At 44.8% G+C, this 6000-nt stretch overlaps 1 protein-coding gene across 7 annotated transcripts in view; it reads right to left on the reverse strand.

Moving 5' to 3' along the window:
- The window catches only part of ABCA6 (ATP binding cassette subfamily A member 6), a 67157-nt gene extending 62577 nt beyond the window's left edge, over positions 1 to 4580 (reverse strand). For 2 of the 7 annotated variants that reach the window (XM_025279369.3, XM_025279368.3), the window contains exons 1-2: positions 3946 to 4579; positions 3586 to 3708 (exon numbers count right to left, since the gene is read on the reverse strand). The gene's annotated coding sequence lies outside the window, so the exon portion shown is untranslated. Of the gene's footprint in view, positions 1 to 3585; positions 3709 to 3945 lie in introns of all 7 variants that reach the window. The other 5 variants (XM_025279373.3, XR_003107627.3, XM_025279371.3 and 2 more) reach the window with 4 other exon arrangements.
- Positions 4581 to 6000: the final 1420 nt, after the last annotated feature.

Here is a 6000-nt window from a genome sequence, read left to right on the forward strand (position 1 = left end):
AATTAGGAAAAGATTCAGGTCAATTTTTATACATGACAGCTAGGGGAAAAACTGAAATATATTCAATTCCTGTTATATCGTCTATCTTTGTAAAGAGTGACAAACTTTTCTTGACCCGCCAAAGTAAACCACAAAACAAGAGAGCAAAGTCTGTGAATTGGGAAATCTCAAATATTTGACATAGCTCCCAAGGCACAGATGTTCATATTCATGAATCTGAGATATGTTCTGGAGAAAAGAGGTATAATTTTAAAACAAACATTTAAAGTCATGATATTTTGTATAGACATTTCTCTCCTTGGTAATTAGCTCTGGTTTTGAAAATAGTCAACAGTGAAATAGTATGTGTCTTTTACACTAAAAACTGGCAAAAACATAGAAATGCAGATGTTCTAAATGTTTCAGGGAAAGGGGATGGGGTAGAAGTTTGTAAACACTGTTAAAAGTTTTGTATCAATGAAAGATCAATGACCCACACACACAAAAAATCTAAGTTTCCTTTAAATCGCCTGAAATATATTTTGGATTTTTATTAATTTTGTTGTTTTAGATCCTATCGACTCCCTGGTGGGTCAGCTGGTAAAGAATCCCCTTGCAATGCGGGAGACCTGGGTTCGATCCCTGAGCTGGGAAGATTCCCTGCAGACGGGAACAGCTACCCACTGGAGAACTCCACGGACTGTATAGTCCATGGGGTCACAAAGAGTCGGACACGCCTGAGTGACTTTCACTTCACTTCTTACAGTTACGTTAAGATTCACAACTACAGTATCAATAATTAGTTGCATGTATTTTACTGGTTTCACTTCTTATCATTGCTTCTTGAGTGTTCTTTCTATTCCTCTTTCTTGACATCCTTATTCTGATTTATTTTTATTTGGGGCAGGGGTGCTATTTTCCTTACTAAAACCTGAGTCAGTCACTGTCAGTATGGCCTACTGTGATGAGGAAAGGCCCGACTTCCAGCCAGAAACACATCGAAATAGAGAATAAAACATGGAAGTTCAGATGTATAACCAAACTTTAAAAGAGAAGAAAAAACAGAAGAAAATAAGGAAGAATAATCAGAAGAAACAGAAAGAAATGGAGGCACATCATTACCGGGCAAAAATGAGAAAACTTAGAGTCAACACTGTGAATGCTACCTCAGAAATACAAGAGTCCAAAGAGGTGCGTCCATACCCATGACCTTGACCCTGTCTGCCACAGGTTATAAAGCTGGACCGCATGGCTCTGCATGAATCGAGAAGCTTCACAGGACTGTACAGTACTCAGGAGGCATTTTATAACAGGGAACATACAGGGAATAAATAAGCACAGGTATGATATTTTTGTGGAATTGAAGATGTGAGTCCTCAGATTAGAATATCAGTGTATCCTATGCAGAACTAAAAACAAACAAAACTTCAACAACTATTTTGCTGTGAGTTTTCAAAACATGTGCTGTGCTGCGCTAAGTCGCTTCAGTCATGTCCAACTCTCTGCGACCCCATGGACTGTAGCCCGTCAGGCTCCTCTGTCCATGGGATTCTCCAGGCAAGAATGCTGGAGTGGGTTGCCATGCTCCCCTGCAGGGGATCTTCCTGATCCATGAAATTAAAAGATGCTTGCTCCTTGGAAGGAAAGCTATGACAAACCTAGACAGCATATTAAAAAGCAGAGACATCACTTTGCCAACAAAGGTCTGTACAGTCAAAGCTATGGTTTTTCCAATAGTCATGTACAGATGTAAGAGTTGAACCATAAAAAAGGCTGAGTGCTGAAGAACTGATGCATTCAAACTGTGATGCTGGAGAAGACTCTTGAGAGTCTCTTGGATAGCAAGGAAATCAAACCAGTCAATCCTAAAAGAAATCCACCCTGAATATTCATTGGAAGGACTGATGCTGAAGCTGAAGCTCCAATACTTTGGCCACCTAATGCGAAGAGCTGACTCATTGGAAAAGACTCTGATGCTGGGAAAGATTGAAGGCAGGAGGAGAAGGGGACGACAGAGGATGGGATGGCTGGATGGCATTACCAACTCTATGGACATGAGTTTGAGCACGCTCAGGGAGATAGTGAAGGACAGGGAAGTCTGGCAGGCTGCAGTCCATGGGGTCACAATGAGTCAGGCATTACTTAGCGACTGAGCAACAACAACAAAGTATTCATTTACTGTAAACAATTTTGTGAAAGAGGAAGCAGAGCTTTTGGTCCACTACACATTTCCTCAGATCTGCTGAATCTTAGCAATTTAGAATCTGAGAAATTCTTAGAGATTTAGGAATCTTAGAGATTTCTATGACTTTGTAGAGTTATAATTGCTAGTTGGGACCACAGATGAAGTTGACATAGGAATGGACAAGAACAGGATTTCATGTGTGTATCATGCCACTGTTTCCCCTTAGGTTGTCTTGGGGACCCAAAGTTATTTGGGTTACTGTCCTCCACTAGGAATCTCCATTTCACCTAACAAGCAGCCCTTGTGGGTGGTCGGGCATTTGAATGTGCTTGAATAAGGGGGGCAGGGGGCGGCAATGTGGTGGGGCCAGGAGCCCAGGTGTGGATCTTGGCCTTAAACGGAGGAATGTTTTTCACCACACGAACGGGAATGATATTCACATTAATGGGAAGAAAGTCAATGGGCTGTGCTGGGTTTAGTCGCTCAGTCGTGTCTGACTCTTTGCAACCCTATGGACTGTAGCCCGCCAGGCTCCTCTGTCCATGGAATTCTCCAGGCAAGATACTGGAGTGGGCTGCCATGCCCTCCTCCATGGGATCTTCCCAACCCAGGGATTGAACCCAGGTCCCCTGCATTGGAGGCAGGTTCTTTCCCATCCGAGCCACAAGGGAAGCCCAAGGAAGCCTGGTTGGATGCTGAGGTTGTGAAAGTATGCGAAGACATTCTCTTGTGATTGCTTTCATTTCACAGTCAAGAGGAATACAATGTCTTCTCCCGAGAGTTTAAGAAAAGAATGAGGTGTTTGAGTCTGAGAAGCAATGTATTTGACGAAGTCATTGAGTTGGTTATCCAATTCAGTGAAAGAGCGACTATGTCGGGGGGTGCAGTGGAGTTGGCAGGCAGACTATGGCTCCACATGAAGGCACATTCATTCACTTAAAATGAGGCTTTTGGGGGACTTCTCTGGTGGCCCAGTGGTTAAGAATCCGCCTTGCAATGCAGGGGACGCCAGTTCGATCCCTGGTGGGTGACTAAGATCTCACATGCCATAGAGCTGTGGAGTTCGTGCCCTCCGGAGCCCATGAGTCACTGCAGAGAACCCACTCACTGCAACCACTGAGCCCAGGCACCACACCTAGAGAAGTCACGCGTGGCAGCGAAAGATCCTGCCTGCTGCGACGAGATGCAATGTGGCCAAATGAATGAATAAATAAGTACAAAAAATAGAGTCCTTTTATTCATCTTGTTCACGTTTGTTTTCTCCCAGTGCTGATCTCCGTCGTACAGGTTTAACCAAAACTGGGGTGTTGCCTGGCAACTGTGATAGAGAATGAGAGGCCAGGCACTGAAGGTCTATATGAGGAAGGGTCTCCTCATGGGGGACCCCTACGTGGAGACGGTTGGTGCCGCTTCTTTCTTACCAGCGTGGTTTGGTCCGCTGGCTCCCAGATTAAGCTTTCAGGTTCATGGCAGAGAGTGTTCTCCGTGTGTTCAGAAAGAGGGTAAGCTTTGGGTGGCTTGGTTTTCCAAGATTATAAACGAACCTGAATGAAGCAAAACAAAATACGTGGTCATGGCTCACTTTCTAAATAAAGAAGCTTTCGAGTAAACTAGAGCTCAGCACCTTGGCGGCCTGTTAGCTCTAGCCACGGGGTTTCTGGAATTTCAGCCGCAGCAGTCGCTTCAGCCATCCGTCTACTTCTTCTCCTTTTCTGCCTTTTCTCGTACACGCTTCCACATTTTGCTTACCTGCTTTATGAAGAACATATACAGACACCTACCTGTGGCCGGAATCTCTAGGATCAAGTGTCAGGACTGTAACAGCTTTGCCCGAGGACAGAATTTCAGCACGAGGCGCTTGTAGGTGCGTCTGTTAAGTCTCCCCAGCTGCCTGCACGTCAGCGCTCACTCGGACCTCTGGGGGGCTCTGGCCGGGCTTGGCCGCACTCCAGGCTTCTCTTATCCTCGGTTTGGAGTCACATGGGCCCAGCCCGTGAGCCTGACGAGAGGAGATAAGCTAGCCCCGCAGAAGGGGAAACTGATGTGAGCTCAGCCAGCGCTTCTGAATGTGACTCACGCAGAGTTCACAACAGCACTTTTTAAGAATGTCCCTGCTTCTGGAGTTTGTGTTCGTCTCTGTAGAGAGCTTTGCTGACTATTCTACTAAGGCTCAATCTTTCTCTAGTCGAATTCTCCTCTTCTGGCCAATAAGTTTTCCATATCACACAGAGGTCTAGATCGCTCAGCACAACAGTCAGTTGTCGTGGACCCTCTTGGAAGCCGATTTGGTCATGGTTACTTTTCTCCTTTTTTTTGTAGCTTCATTATGTGCTATGTGGTCATCGCAGTGGTGGTGTTAACTGATGAGACGCTTTTTTCCACTCCGTGTGATCCTCAGGCTGGCTCTGAGGAGGGAGAAATACAGTGTCATGCCCCTGGGAGAAGGAACATTCTTTTCCTAGCACCTCGCTTCAGTGCCAGGTGGGACGTCCCCGTAGCTTGCTCATGCTTCCAGGAATCTCCCCCAAGGAGGGAGAACAGAACAGGGGTTTTCAAATTCCACTCCCTTTCCACCGATTGCACCGTTCATCCATCGGAGACGGCGATCTATGTATGCCACTCCCTTTCCACCGATCACACCGTTCATCTATCGGAGATGGCAATCTATGTATGCCATCTTTTTTGGTTTCTTTTTTTCATTTTATCTATAGCAAATAGAATAAAGGTCTGGCTCAGTGGTAAAGAACCTGCCTGCCAATGCAAGAGACTTGAGTTCGATTCCTGTGTCAGGAAGATCCCCTGGAGAAGGGAATGGCAACCTACTCCAGTATTCTTGCCTGGGAAATCCATGGACAGAGGAGCCTGGCGGGCTGCAGACCAGGGGGTCGCAGGAGTTAGACACGCCTGAGCGACTAGACAACAATAACAACAACAAACACAGCAAAGTGAGCTCTGGAAATGGGCACTTGAGCTGTCCTGATCGCCAGCAGATTCTAATCCCTTCCTTTATCGGGAGACTGCTGCTGTAGAGGGGCTGACTTCGATGGAGAGTCGGGCACCTGTCTGCAGAGTACCTGAGACACTCCGGGGAGCCTCAGGCTGAAAGCCTAGCCACCGACAAAACTTCTGACCCAGGCATTCCAGCAACAGACTCCAAGGGAGCAGGAGGACGGTCACCAAAGACCACGAGCAACCGCCTTAGTTGCAGCGTTATTTACAAAGGGAGGTTTAGAAAGAACCTAAATATCTTTCAATCAATTTCCAACTAAACCTTGTGGGTACATCCAAACACTGAACTAACACACAGGCGTCACGAGCAATGACATACAAACACAATCAAATGAGAAGGTGTGATGTTCATAGTATGTTGTTAAATAAGACAATTTCAAAACAAGTGAGTTTCTATTATCCTACATGTATAGGATAGAAAAATGTATTAACTAAGCAAGAGAATTTCCATAGCTTAGACGGCTTTACAGTGTACGATTTTTTTTATAGCAATCATGTATTATGTCAGAATTATTTTAAATTGTATTTTAGAAAGCAGGATTAAATGTGCGATCGGAACCGTTTTTAAGTGTGCAATTCCATGACATTCATCACATTCCCAGTGTCATGCAGTGGTCATCACTATCTGGTCCCAAAACTCTTTCATTATCCAAAACAGGAAATCTGAAACTGTTAACTCCCCATTCACCCTGAACCTTTATTATTCTTTCCACTTCTGTGAAATTGCCTGTTCTAGGTATTTCCTATAAATGTTCCTATTCCTATAATACCTGTGTCTACTTTATTTCAAGCAAATCTTATACATATATTTTACACCAATTTTTAAA

Source organism: Bubalus bubalis, chromosome 3 (genome assembly GCF_019923935.1).
Source record: "Bubalus bubalis isolate 160015118507 breed Murrah chromosome 3, NDDB_SH_1, whole genome shotgun sequence".
NCBI classification, from domain to species: Eukaryota; Metazoa; Chordata; class Mammalia; order Artiodactyla; family Bovidae; genus Bubalus; species Bubalus bubalis.